Raw genomic sequence first — 15,906 nt, 5'->3', positions numbered from 1 at the left:
TGTCCTGTTGATTGTTTCTATAGTTTTTCTGTTTTCCATCTCATTTATTTCTACTCTTATCTTTATTCTTTCTTTTCTTTTGGTGACTGTAGGCTCCCTTTGTTGGTCAGTTTCTAATTGTTGAAGATGCTGTGTTAATGTGTTAATTTTTGTTCTTTCTTCTTTTTGAATGTGCACATTTATCACAATAAATTGTCCTCAGTGTGGCTTTCGCTGTGTCCCAAAGATTTGGGTATGTTGTCTTTTCCTTCTCGTTTGTTTCTAGGAACTTTATGAATTCACGTTTAATTTCTTTTTTTACCCAGTCACTTTTCAGCAGGGTATTGTGCAGTATCCATGTATTCAACTTTATATCCTTAGTCTTGTTGTTGATTTCTAGTTTGATAACTTTGTGGTCTGAAAGGATGCTCTGTAATATTTTGATGTTTGTAAATTCATGGAGGCTTGCTTTGTGACCTAACACATGATCAATTCTGGAGAATGCTCCATGTGCACTGGAGAAGAAAGTATACTGTGTTGTTGTTGGGTTGAATGCTCTATACATGTCTGTGAGGTCAAGTTGGTTGATTGTGCTGTTTAGTTCCTCTGTAACTTTGTCTAGTTTCTTTCTGGTTGTTCTGTCCCTTTTCAAGAGTGGTGCATTAAAATCTCCCACTATAATTGTCAGTTTATCTATTTCTTTCAACTCTAGGAAGGTTTACTTCATATATCTTGGTGCTTTTTCATTGGGAGCATAGATATTAATTATGGTTATGTCATCTTGCTCAATTGACCCTTTGATCATGAGATAGTGTCCTTGATTATCTCTTTGCTGGTTTTTGTTTTAAAGTTTACTTTATCAGATATTATAATTTCCACTCCTGCTTGTTTATTGTTGCAGTAAGCTAGGTATATTTTTTCCATCCTTTAATTTTTAGTCTGTTTTTGTCTTTGTGTGTGAGGTGTATCTATTGCAGGCAGCATATTGAAAGGTCTTGTTTTCTTATCCAATGTGCCACTCTCTGTCTCTTCACCGATGCATTCAATCCATTGACATTCAATGTAACTATAGATAGGTATGAATTAATTGCTGCCATTATATTAATATTTTGGTAGTGCTGTTCATTGCTTTGTTCTATATGCCTTCTTGTGCTGAGTTGGTGTTTTTTTGTGCTATTTCTTGCCAGGTTCGTCTTGGTTTTCATGTTTGCTCGTTCCACTTGGAAGTTCATTTTCATGGTAAGTTGTGAAGTATTAACTTTCTTTGGGGTTACATTATAGTCTATTAACTTTCTTTCCATTTAAGAGAATCTATTGTATCCTGTAGTCTACCGGACATTCTCACCACCTGGATCTCTGTTCCTACATTTATCTCTTCTTTGACATTGATATAATTTTGATCTTTGGTTGACCTCCCAGCACATGTAAACATCTTTCTGGTATTCTCTACTTCTAGCCAAAATCCATCTCATATCAGCAATGGGTATCCCTAGTTCCAAATCCCCATCTGAGTCTGGCTTGAGTTTCTGGCAGTTCACTGTTGATATACTGGCATAGCCATCTTTTAATTATTTTCAACAAAATTTTACTTAGATGTGATATTAATCATATTGTTCAATGATTTCTGCATCCCATTGGGTCACCTCTCTGCAACGAGCACAAATTGATCTTATCCAATCAGTTAGCAGATAATGGTCTTCCAAATTTCTTGGCACAGATGAGTGATTGCCTCCCGTGATGCATCTGTTTGCTGAAATTTTTCAATTTGTATTCCAGCAGTTCCTAGAGCTTGTTTTTTTTTGCCAATACTTTGAGTGTAACTTGAACTTCTTCCTTCAGTGACATCAGTTCTTGATTGTATGCTATTGCTTGAAATAGTTGAACATTGACCATATCTTTTTGGTACAGTAACTCTATATATACCTTCCATCTTCTTTTGGTGCTTTCTGCATCATTTAAATATTTTGCTCATGGAATCCTTCAATATTTCAAGTTGAGGATTGATTTGTTTTTCTTCAAATCCTTTAGCTTGAATCCTGGGTATGTTCTTCCCTTTAGATTTTTCTAACTCCAGGTCTTTGTGCATTTCATTATAATACTTAACTTTGTCTTCTCAAATTGCCCCTTTGAAATTTTCTATTCAGCGCTTTGACTTCCTCATTTCTTCCATTTGCTTTAGTATCTCTATTGTGAGGGATAGCAAGTCCCAGAGTCTCGTCTGATATCAATCTTTGTCTTTTCTTCATTTTCTCTTTTTTATATCTTTTTGTTTTCTTCCTCTTGATGTTATCCCACAGCTTGTCTGGTCTTTGGTCATTAGTGTCTTATGCATAAAGTCTGTTCTTGAGATGTTCTCTATCAGGTGGGATATGTTCAAGTTAATATTTTGGCTCTGTGGAAGTGTTTTCATTTTCTTCAGCTTCAGCCTGAACTTGCCTATGAACTATTGATGGTCTGTTCCACAGTTGGCCCCTGGTCTTGTGCTGGCAAATAATATGGAGCTTTTCCAATTTTTTAACCCAGAAATGTGGTCAATTTGATTTCTGTGTATTACTTCTGGTATGGTCCATGTGTATAATCACCTTTTATGTTGTTTAAAATGGTATTAGCTATGAAAAAGTCATTGGCCTTGCAAAATACCATCATCATTTCTATCACCAATGCCATATTTTCCAACTACTTGCTGATCGTTCCTCTTTGTTTCCAGCCTTTGCATAAAATCACCAGTAATCATTGATACATTTTGATTTCATGTTTAATTGGTTTTAGACTGAATAAGTTAGAATTTTTCAACTTCATCACTATTGATTTTAGTGTTTGATGACTGTATTTGCACAATATATGTATTAACTGGTCTTCCTTGTAGGTGTATGGTCATTATCCTATCACAGACAGCATTACACTTCAAAAGATAAATCTTGAAATGTTCTTTTTGATGATGAATGCAGTGCCATTTCTCTTGAATTTTTCATTCCCAGCATAGTAAATTGCAAGATTGTCAGATTCAAAATGGCCAATACCTGTTTATTTCATTTAACTAATGCCTAGGCAACTAACCTTTATGCTTTCCATTTTGTTTTTGACAACTTTCAATTTTCCTAGGTTCATACTTAGTACATATCATATTTTGATTATTAATGTTTCTCATCATTTTGATTATACCCCAGAAGCCAATGAAGGTCCCTAATGTTTTCTCCATTTGTACCATCATGGTCAACTGTACTTTGTGGAGGCAACTCTTCTCCAGTCATATTCATATCCGTCTCCAAAAACTGGTCCTTCCTGTTGATATGCCCGAAGTATGAGAAGCCAAGTGTTGCCATCCTGACTTCTAAGAAACAGGATAAAGAAAATCAAGGAAATAAAGTACCGTGGATCACCAGAAGAACAACCAAATCTGTATCGAAAGAAGTATAACCAGAATGTTAAATTATAGATTCTATGCGCTAGGCTGCAAAGCCATTTGAACTGCAAGGTCGGCGGTTCAAGCTCACCAGCTGCTCCTCGAAAACCCTATACAAGGTCGCTATGGATCGGAACTCGACAGCACTTCACAACAACAACAAAATGTATTCATTTTATATAATTTTGGTTTTATATTGAATCTTTCAAGTATGTTATATTCAAATATAAAACATCAAAAAACTGTTTCATTGAGTGAGTCTTACTGAAATGTTTTTTTTATTTTTTTAAAAAATTCTCAAAAATTTCACACAACACAGTATATATTTTAATAAAGTGAAAAGAAAGCCTAGGTGATTTTGGCAGCATGTTGTCTTGACGATTTGGAATTAAATCATGGAAAGACAATATAGAGAAAGCATACAGATGTAGAAGAAAATCATTTCACAGGAGTCTTGGAGAAAGATCTTCTAATTTTTAAAGAGGGCATTATATTTGTTAAGTACCTACTTAGTAGCAATTTCTAAAGTTTATCTCATTCCAGGAGTGGGTTTCCCCTTCACTAGGGAGTCAGAGGCAATAAATGACTTGCCCTAGAGTTTCCAGTTAATTAAGTGGGAATTCATGCCTTAGTTTTTAGATTTCCAAAACCCATAATCATTCTGATGTTCCATGTTGTCTACTAAGATATCATCTACCAATATTCATATATCAATAGTGAAATCTGATCATTGATAATGCTTTTTGGAATCTAAAAATAAGTGATCTTGAACAGATAAAGATGAATCATTTGGATCTTTGGGTATATTGACTTATATAAATATTGTTGGTGACAGATATATTTGCTAAGTAGGAGGAAGGTGAATAAAAGTTCTTCTTAGAGTATTTGTCAAGATCTATAGCATTTTAAAAATTATTCAGAACTGCAAATGAGACATTGCTTTGTCATTTTTCCTTCCAAATATTTTGAGACTGAATGGATTCCCAAAAATGTAATTTGCTCATCACTTGTCTATCTTCCTTATCCAAGTAAGATTTTATAAAACTAATTCAGAGCTTCAATTTTTTTTTTTTAATTGTTTTTTTTTATTCGTAGCTTAAAAGCTTCCCACTCTCTCCCCTTTCTGGGAACAATGGATCTCTACTATATAATTCCAGCATTCAATATTTAGTGTAGTGTAAAGGAGCTCTGGTAGCGTAGTGGTTACGAATCGGGCTGCGAACCTTAAGGTCAGCAGTTCGAAACTACCAGCCACTCCGCGGGAGAAAGATGAGGCTTTCTACTCCCGTAAAGATTTACACCCTCGGAAACCCTGTACAGGGTCGCTATGGGTCGGAACTGACTCGACGGCACTTAACAACAACAACAACAATCTTAAATTAGGTTTTACTAAAAGGAATAATGAAATCACACACACTTACTAGAAGATTTGTTGTTGTTGTCAAGTGCTATGGTTCCAAATCGTAGCAACCCTATATGGCTTCTGAGATGCAGCTCATGAGTTTGAACCACCAACCTTACGATTAGCAGTCCAATGTTTGTCCTACAATGTCACACCAGGACTCCTACTAGGCATTCATGATCAAGAACAAAGAGAATTATAACAAAAACATCTCATACATGAATGCTTGATTCAGTAAATATGAGGCTAAGGATACAGTTTCATTAAGAATGCTTTTTTGTCGTTTATTCTCTTTTCCCAAACAGACTCTTAGCTAAAGAAAACTGAGATTATGCTACAATAATATACTATGATGATACATACGTATTCCTGACCTGTTTTTAGGTCTTTCCAAATTTTTTACCTACCAAAGCTTATTTCAAAGGAATAAGTAATATAATTAATAGGTATGAATATCCCTGTTTCTGTAGTTTTCACTGTCTTTTAAATTCATTATTTAATTAGGACCTGTGAAACTGAAATCACAGGAAAAATGTGCATTCATATGTGTAATGCTATTCATGTTTTATCTATAAAAGTATCTAAAGAATAACAAATCCAGGATTTTCTTTTTAAGTAATAAAAAGTCAATGGGGAAAAATCGTGAGGAACCCCAGCAGATCACATAACATCGGGAGGATTCTAGCCGTCACTGGTGAAATGTCCTAATTGGTTTTGCTGTAGAAGGAGAAGCATGAAAGAGCCATATCTTTATTGAAGACGGCATAGTGGTTACGAATTGGGCTGCAAACCTCAGGGTCAGCAGTTTGAAACTACCAGCTGTTCCGCGGGAGAAAGATGAGGCTTTCTGCTCCCGTAAAGATTTATAGCATTGGAAACCCTGTACAGGGTCGCTATAAGTCGGAACCAACTCCATGGCACATAACCACCAACCACCATTCAATATAAAGAAATAGCTAGCTTACTTCAAGTGTAAATTTTATGTTATCTTAGGAAATAGCATTATCAGCATTATGAATATTGTTGTTGTTGTTATGTGCCGTGGAGCCGGTTCCGACTCATAGTGACCCTGCACAGGGTTTCCGAGGCTGTTAAACTGTACAGGAGCAGAATGCCTCATCTTTATCCCGCAGAACCGCTGGTAGTTTCGAACTGCTGACCTTGCGGCTTGCAGCCCGATTCGTAACCACTACGCTACCAGAACTCCTTCTACGCTACCAGAGCTTTTATGCTACTATTTACAGACTAAGTGTATTCTGTTAAGTCATAATTAATAACACTCTAGGCATTGTTATATGACAGCTCCTGCAGATAGTAATAACAATCTAGACACATTAATTTTTCCCTCCATACATCTCCCCAGCTGCATCTTACAAAAATTCAGTAAATGAAGTTTATGAGTTTAGGAAGATATTGGTGTTTAGTGTTAAATAACAGGAAAATCAAAAGATAAAGAAATTAGCATGTCTGCTAAATCACTCAATTCACTCCTACAGTACAATTCACTCCACAGTGCAGAAAAGAAGAAAAGTAGATTAAAACTAAAAGTTTTAGTTTTGAGACTACGAATTCCTGATCAGGAGTCCTGATGTGGCACCACTGTAGGATGTGCCCTGGTCTGCAAACTATAAGGTCGGCAATTCAAATCCACCAGTGGTTCTTCGGAAACCCTATATAGAGTCTCTGTGAGTTGGAACCAACTCAATGGCACATAACAACAACAAAACCTTGATGAACTATACCAGGATAGAAAACATAAACATACGTAAAATCACATGTTGTTAAGTGCCATCGAGTGGGTGGATTCTGACCCATAGCGATCCTGTATAGGATTTCCTAGGAGCAGCTGATGAGCTTGAATTGCTGACCTTGTTGTTCAAACTGACTTTGTAGTCCAGCACATTAACCCACAACGCCACACCAGGACTCCTAAAATTATATATATATATATATATACATATATATATATATGTGTATGTATATGTGTATACATGTATATGTTTATGTATATGTGTATACATATACTTGGGAGTCCTGGTGTGGTGCTCTAGGATATAAGCTGGACTGCAAGGTATCCTTGGACAGCAAGGTCTATTTGAACTGTCAGGTTTGCAGTTCAAATCTATCAGCCACATCTTGGAGAAGCTGATAAGCTTGAACCACTGACCCTGTGGTTCAAACCAACTTTGCAGTCCAATGCATTAACCCACAGCACCACTCCAGGACTCCTAAAACTATATATATATATATATAGCGGAGTGGCTGGTAGTTTCGAACTTCTGACCTTGCGATTCGCAGCCCGATTCATAACCGCTACGCTACCAGAGCTCCTAAGTGTGTATATACATATATACATTTGGGGAGCCCTGGTGTGGTGCTCTAGGATATGAATTGGACTACAAGTCGCCTTAGACAGCAAAATCTGTTTGAACTGCAAGTTTCGAAGTTCAAATCTACCAGCCACTTCTCGGGAAACTTATACAGGGCTGCTATGAATTGGAACTGGCTTGATGGCACTGAAAAAACAAGGAAAAATGGTATTTTAGTATTGCTATGAGTAAGAATTGACTCAACACCACTTAATAGCGTATTATGTATGTTGTTGTTGCTGTTAAGTGCAGTCCAGTTGATTTATTTGAACCACCATGAGTGTAAACTGCCAACCTTGTTGTCGAGTGCTTATCCTGAAACACCACACCTATAGATCTGTTTATAACTTATTGTTAGGTGACACTGAGTTGACTCCAGTTGCTATAAACACTACGTACAACAGAAGAAAACACTGCTTAGTCTAGTACCGCCCTCACAATCAATGCTGAGCTTCAGCTCATTGGTGTAGCCACAGTGTCAATCCATCTCACTGAAGCTCTTCCTCTTCTTCACTGAGTATGATGTCTTTCTCTATGATGACTGGTGCCTCATGATAACATATCCAAAGTCTTACCATTCTTACTTCTAAGGACCATTCTAACTGTACATTGTCCAAGATAGACTTCTTTGTTCTTCTGGCAGTCCATGGGAGTTTCTATGTTTTTTCCAACACCATGATTTAAACAGGTCAATTCTTCTTCAGACTTAATCTAGACCTATATCATAATCATAAATCACCAGAAGTATTCACCATTCAAAATAGTCCAGGATATGTTGCAAGGACAAATTGAAAATCTAGGTTTTCATAATCCAGGATTGTCCTCGTACTTGTGCCCAGGCATATGTCAGGTTCACAGAAGCTTAATTCCACATCACCTCCCTTCTGGGGACCACACTGATGGAGCTGATCATCTTGGAAGAGGGAAAGGAGAATATGGTGAACCGTGTGATAGATTTTATAGATTCTATCTAAAAGGACAGCTATCATTTATGTCCATGTTCACTGACCAAAGCAAGTCACAAAGCTACACATGATGTCAATGAGGAAGAAAGTATAATTGTCCCACACAGAGAGACAATGGATTCCAGGAACATAGAAACCTTTTAGAGTAGAGATCTTCATATGAGGCTCTATAGGCATAAATATCCACTATTCTACCATCATCTGTCTCTTACTACTCTCTTCCTTGCTCACACTTCTCCTGCCACACTAGATTCTTTATTTTTCCTCTTCTGCTGCAGGGCTCTGTATGTGCTACTCCTCCGACCTGAAATATGTTTCTCATAATATCTACATGGCTCGCTCCCTTGTTTCCCTACGGTCTTTTCTCCGGTGTCACCTTCTCCATGTGAACTTGCTGGCAAACTATAGAGAAATGAAATCAGCCTTGATGCTTTCTCTCTTCCATCCTTGTTTCATTTGATAGCTCTTTCCCCAAGGGAATATAAATGGTTAAAGTGTTTGGCTACTAATCAAAAGGTTACAAGTGTAAATCAACCTGAAGGCACCTTGGAAAAAAGTCCTGGCCAACTATTTCTGAGAAATCAGTTATTGAAAACCCTGTGGAACATTCTATTCTGACACACATAAGGTCACCATGAAGCAGAATTGACTCAGGACAACCGGCTACTAACATATTCTGTATGTATTTATGCTATTGTCTATCTTCCTTACTAGTCTGATAACTGCATGGTAGCAAATATTTGTATTCACTTCTGAACTGCCTTCAACTAAAATATTGTCTGTAATGAGGTAGACACGTTATAAGTGTTTGTTGAATTAATTAATAACGGAATTGGGCTTTCTATTACAACAAGGTAGTTGGAACTTCTATCAGCTTAGCTCTCTAGTTGTAAATTGTGGCTTTGAGGTCCTTCTTTTAAACCTAAGTTCTCTTATCTCCTAATCTTGCTCTTTCTTCTGAAAGACCATACGACATTTTTACGGCATGGTGATAGAGACAAAAGGTACTAAATTGGATATTGTTGAGATGGAGATTCTTTCAATATTTGCAGTGAAATGCTATGTGATTGTAGGTAAGCTATTTCAACTTTGGGAGACTCAGGCAATGTAGTATAATGGAAAAAACTGACATTTATAATCAAGATATCTGAATGTAAGCCCCAGCCCTAACACTTCACCGAGTGTACTACCTTAGCAATCAGTTAAACTTCGAAGCCTCTGTTTTCCTTTTTGTTAAATTTGTGCAGTCATAGAACCTGTTCCAGGTAGAAAGCTATTGACGATAGCCTCAAAAGCCACTTTTGTACATTCTGCTTTCAGATACAGAAGCTGGGACTCAGCATGCCATATTTCTGCTCCCTGCTAATCAGTTGACGAATTCATTCTGACTCCTGGTGAGCCCATGTATGTCAGTAGAGGTGTAGGATGCTCCATGGATTTTCTATGACTGATTTTGCAGAAGTAAATAGCCAGAACTTTATTCCCAGGCACCTGTGCGTGGTCTCCAGACTCCAACCTTTTGTGTTAAGTATTTTCAACACCCAGAGACTCCAGTTCTCTATTAAGATCTGCTAATAAGGTACAACCTGGTGTGGTGCTGTAGGGTAGGTTTTGTTGTTGTTAAGTGCTGTTGAGTCAGTTCCGACTCAGCGACCCTGTACAGGGTTTCCAAGGCTGTGAATCTTTACAGGAGCAGAAAGCCTCATCTTTTCCCCATGGAACAGCTCGTAGTTTCAAACTGCTAACCTTAAGGTTCACAGCCTGATTTGTAACCCTATGCTACCAGGGTACTGGACTGCTAATCACAAGGTCAGCATTCAAACCTGCTCCCAGAAATCCTTTACAAGATCACTATGAGTTGGAACTGAGTCAACGACATGCAAGAACAATTGCTGTTGTTGTTAGGTGCCATCCAGTCAGTTTCAACCTACACAGACCCTGTATAGGGTTTCCAAGGAGTGGCTGGTGAATTTGATAGGGGGCAACAAAGGTTGACAGCAAACCCTGTAGGAGAAAGAAAGAACTTGCTTCTTCTAGTCTGTTTCCTGTGCACTTCCTGTCTGCTGACAGTTTCACAACTGCAAAAATGTATATGAAAGCAACAGTTCCTTCCTCTAACAGCTTCTGAATTATGCTCACAGTTTCTCCAACACTTGCGGGACCATCTTCATTCAGTGTTTTTCTCCACTCCAGATACCAGTCCAATTCAAAAGTTCCACCTCTGAAATCTAGGTCCCATCTTGCATGAACTCCGACACCAACCAAGCAAGACTACCTCCTTAAAAGACCCACATTTCACCTCCAAGGGTTGCTTCATCTAAGCTCCTGAATTTTAATAATTGCTCCCTCTTCCCTTGGTTCCCACAGCTCTAAGGACTGGTATTTGCTTTCTGCAGTTGCTACCTTTGTGAAACCTTGAAATTCTCTTATTCCCCTTTCTGCAGCTAACAGATTTACATCTAATTCATTCTTCACTTTCTATTTTCTGTTCCCTGACAGGATGCTGACTAATACACTACCTGATCTATCAAAGGACTAAAGTTACTATGGGGATAAGATGAGACATAAGATGAGATCATGTCTAGGATGACACTTTGTACAACTAAGTATTGTCTGAAAAATAAAGTTATTAGATTGGTGTTTACCATGCCATGCTGTGTGGACTTTGTGTACTTTAATGGCTTCACCAAAATGACACATAATCAAAATGATGCATAATCTTATTTGCTTGCATCAGAGAAACAAGCAAGCATAAAGACTGACTATTGCTTCTTCTACTCTCAAAGACTTGGTAAAGAGGATGGCTCAGGTTATACCCACGGAAGGAAGAAGGTGTTAAAATTCAAAGTAGAGGGCATGAAGTTTAAGAGGACATGTTTTTTGTTAATCAATGACTAGATTTTAAAAGGTAAAAGTAGGTTTGTAGCCAAATTGCAGATGGGTTCAGCAGAAGGCTAAATTGTCGAATGGAGTATTCTGGAGATGCTGTGCTGGGTGAAAAGGAAGAGGAATTGAACTAAGTAACAAGACAGGAAGAAGAAGACAGAGATGTTGCAGCTGGTATTGTTGCTGTGTGCCATCAAGTCTATTTTGACTCATGGTGACCCCATATGGCAGAGTAGAAGTGTCTCCTACATTTTCTAGACTGTACTCTGGATAAGGCAGATTGTCAGATCTTTTCTCCTATAAAATGACTGGTAGGTTAGAACAACTAGCCTTTCAGTTTGCAGTGATACTTTTAACTGTTGTCTTCTAGGGTTTCTTTCTCCCACTTGAGGAGGAGCAGTTCAATGCAAAATCAAGACAATCTCATATTCTAGCTGAAATGATTTCAATTTATGTAACCTTACCCCAAACAGTACAGTCTGCTAAATGCATATACCTTGTGTGAGGGTTATAAGTGTTGTTATGTTTGTTTGGAAACCCAGGGTAAGTGGCTGCGAACTAGAACAGAGAAGTCAGATGGACCCATCCATAGGAGTGATGTCTTAAAGGCATTCTCCCAGTCACAGAAAAAATTCCCTTTTCTTGTTAGTTTGCAGGGGTAGGCTAAAAACTCTAAAATTAGCACACACTGAACTGATTAGAAAACTGTGTTTTTTGTGTGGGTAGTAAACTGGGGAGCTATGTATTAGAATTTTTAATAGATATCATACAGAGTAGGAATAAGGCCTGTAATCTACTAGGAGAATGACTTCCCTACTCATCTGTCAGTTGTACTGTGGTGGTTTGCATGTTGCTATGATACTGTATTTTAAATTCCAGTAGGGTCATGCATGGTGGACAGTTTTCAGCTAGCTTCCTGACAAAGACAGACTAGAAAGGAGAGGCAGACCACTTTTGAATGTTTAGCCACTGAAAACCTTATGAATAGCAATGGAATGCTGTCCAATAGCATCAGAATATTGAATATTGAAACATTATGAATATCAAAAGAATATTGTCAGATATAGTATAAGAATATGAGCCCCTCAGGTTGGAAATCACTCAAAATATAATTGGGGAAGAGCTGATTCCTCAAAGTACAGTCGATCGTGATGATGCAAATAGAGTAAAGCTTTCAGGACCTTCATTTGCTGATGGGGCACACTCAAAATGAGGAGAAACAGCTTCAAACATCCATTAATAATTAGAACATGGAATGTATGAAATATGAATTTAGGCAAATTGGAAGCTGTCAAAAATGAAATGAAACACATTAGTGAGCTGGAATCAACTGCAATTGGCCATTTTGAATCTGGCAGTCATATTGGTTACTATGCCAGGAAAGACAAATTGAAGAGGAATGACGTTGTATTCATCATCAAAAAATAACTGGATATGGCTTTTCTATCCAATGTCACCAAGTGATTGGGTAGGACCATGCAAATAAAGTAAATAGGACTCTAAGGCAGGGATTGGTTAGTTTTGCCATCCAGCTAGGTATAAAAGAAACCATCTCAGAAGCAGGAATGGAAGATCCCAGAACTATCAAGTTGAAGAACATGAGTGGAGTCTGAGATCCCTACTACCTATAAAAGCAATGATTGCAGAGGCAACAGCAGAGGTGGTGACATGGAAAGACAGTGCATCTGTAGGCTCTAGGCCCAAGGACTGGGGCAGAGGCCACGGGACCCCATGGCTGAGAAACCAAAGACAGGAGGAGCAAGGTGTGTCTCCAGCACTGCAGAGAAGAGGCATTCCTGAATGGAGAGCATCCTGAATTGTACCCTGTTCACTTCCCGAATGAACTTTAATATCATGAGTATTGTTATGCTTTCTGTGAGGCCATTGAAATGGATTATCGAACCCAGATGTAAAGCATAGAGTGCTATGGAGAGATGATTGGTGTCAGAATAGGATAAAGAAGATTGTAGGTTGGAAGCATGTCTGACCACTGCTTCACAGGAATCAACCACAGACTGATTTTCAGTTAGAGTCTCTTACTCATTTGTGAAGCCAGGGGAAGAGGGGAAGTCAGACATTGTCCCCACTTGGTTTTTGCAATGGGCATGGTGATAGAACTGATGCTGGAACTCACATGATAGAATTTTGCAAGATCAATGACTTTATCATTGCAAATACCTTTTTTAAACAACATAAATGATGACGTGGATCTCACCAGATGGAATACACAGAAATCAAATTGACTACATCTGTAGGAAGAGACAGTGGAAAAGCTCAGTATCATCAGCTAAAGCAAGACCAATAGTGTAGAACATACAATCAATGGTCCATATGTAAGTTCAGGTCGAAGCTGGAGAAAATATGATCTTGAATAATCCCACCTGAATTTAGAGATCATCTCAAGAACAGATTTAATACATTAGAAACTAATTACTGAAGACCAGAAGTTTGGTGGAATGACATCAAAAATATCATACAGGAAGAAAACAAAAGGCCATTAAGAACACAATAAAAAAAGAAAACACTAAAATTGTTGTCAGAACAGACTCTGAAACTTGATTGCCAATGTAGAGATGCTAAAGCAAATGGAAGATATGAGGATATGACAGAGTTGAACAGATAACTTCAAAAGTCAGCTCCAGAAGACAAAGTCAAGTACTGTAATGAAATATGCATAAGACCTAGAGTTAGAAAACCAAAAGGAAAGAACATACTCAGTATCCCTTAAGCTGAAAACACTGAAGAAAAAATTCAAACCTCAATGTGAAATATTGAAGGATTCTACAGGTAAAAACCTGAATGATACAGAAAGCACCAAAAGCAGATGAAAAGAATACACAGATTCACTGTACCAAAAAGCAATGGTTAGTTTTCAACCATTTCAAGAGATAGCATATGATCAAGATTCAAAAGTACTGAAGGAAGAAGTAAATCTAACGTGAGTTGAAGGCAATGGCAAAGAACAAGACTCCAGGAATCAAGTGAAAACAAATTCAAATCTTTCAACAAACTTATGCAACACTGGAGGCATTCACTCAGCCATACCAAGAAATTTGGAAGTCAGCTAACAGGCTAACTGACTGGAAGAGATTAATATTTGTGCCCATTCCAAAGAAAGGTGACCCAATGGAATGCAGAAATCATTGGACAGTATCATAAATATCACATGCAAGCAAAATTTTGCTAAAGATAATTTTTAAATGGTTGCAACAGTACATTGATAGGAAACTGCTAGAGGTTTAGCCAGATTCAGAAGAGGATGTGGAAGGAGGGATATCATTGCTGGCATCAGATGGATCTTGGCTGAAAGCAGAGAATGCCAGAAGGTTGTTTACCTTTGCTTTATTATGTAAAGTCTTACAATTGTGTGGATCATGACAAACTAAGAATAACACTGTGAAAACTGGGTGTTCCAGAACAATGGTTTGTGCTCATGAGGGACTACTTGTACATAGACCAGAAGGCAGTCATTTTAACAGAACAAGGGAATTCTGGATGGTTTAAACTCAGGAAGGTATGTATTAGGGTTGCATTTGTCAACATACTTATACAAACTGTATACTAGGCAAATAATCCATAAACTGGATTATATGAACTAGAGCATGTCAGGATTAGAAGAAGGCTAATTCACAACCTATAATATGCAGATGATACAAGCTTGTTTGCTGAAAGTGAAACAGACTTAAAATACTTACTGATGACTATCAAAGACTTTATATTGGGTTGTACCTCAATATAAAGAAATAAAAAATCCTCACCACTAGACCAATACATAACATCATGACAAATGGAGAAAAGGTTGAATTTGTCAAATAATTCATTTTGCTTGGATCCACAATAAAAATTCAGGGAATCAGTAGTCAAGAAATCAAACACCATATTGTAGTCAGTAAATTTGCTGCATAAGATTTCTTTAAAGTGTTCAAAAGCAAAGATGTCTGTTTGAGAACTAAGGTTCACCTGACCCAAGCCATGATATTTTCAATAACCTTATTAGACAATGAATAAGGAAGACCAGAGAAGAATTAATGTGTTTGCATTATCGTGATGGAGAAGAACATTAAAATTACAATGGATTGCTGGACGAACAAACAAATCTGTTTTGGAAGAAGTACCACCAGATTGCTCCATAGAAGCTAAAATGATGAAACTTCCTCTCTCATACTTTGGACAGATTATCAGGAGGAACCAGTCCTGGGAGAAGGACATCATGCTTGGTAAAGTGGAAGGTCAGCGGAAAAAGAGAAAGACTCCCCCTCCACCCGCCCCTAACGAGATAAATTTACACAGTGACAATAGCAATTGGCTCAAGTGTAACAATGATTGTGAAGATGGTGCCAGACTGGGTAGTGTTTTGTTCCAACTCAATGGCACCCAAAAGTGTTTTGGTCCAACAAAAGAAGATGCCTAATCACACTTGTAGGTATCACCTTTCCCGAATGAAAATTCAATCTGGTTTCAGTCATCTGAAGGCTCAATTAGGGCTGCAGGTTTCAAGTCAATGTTTCTCATAGGTCTGTCCGCTGGAGGCTACAGTTTTCATTGGTTTTCTCATGAAATGGCAGCTAATTTCCCCAAGAGTGAGTGATCTGAGACAGTACACGCTCAACATGGAAACAAAGTGTATTTTGTAACCTAATCTTGTAACTGATATACTATCACTACTACCATGAATACCAAGAGGTGCCAATCATTTCCCCATCTTGCAAGTTGGCTATCACAGATAGTACCATACTTTATATAATATGTTAAATATATGTCAGCTTGCAATTGTGAAGTTCTGGTGTGGAGCTGTGTGTTAATATGCTGGACTGCAAAGTCGGTTTGAGCCACAAGGTTCAAGCTCACCACCTACTCCTCGGAAACCCTATACAGGATGGCTATGGGTTAGAACTGGCTCAA

Source organism: Chrysochloris asiatica, unplaced genomic scaffold (assembly GCF_000296735.1).
Source record: "Chrysochloris asiatica unplaced genomic scaffold, ChrAsi1.0 scaffold00053, whole genome shotgun sequence".
NCBI lineage: Eukaryota > Metazoa > Chordata > Mammalia > Afrosoricida > Chrysochloridae > Chrysochloris > Chrysochloris asiatica.
Note: the sequence above shows the minus strand (reverse complement) of the source record.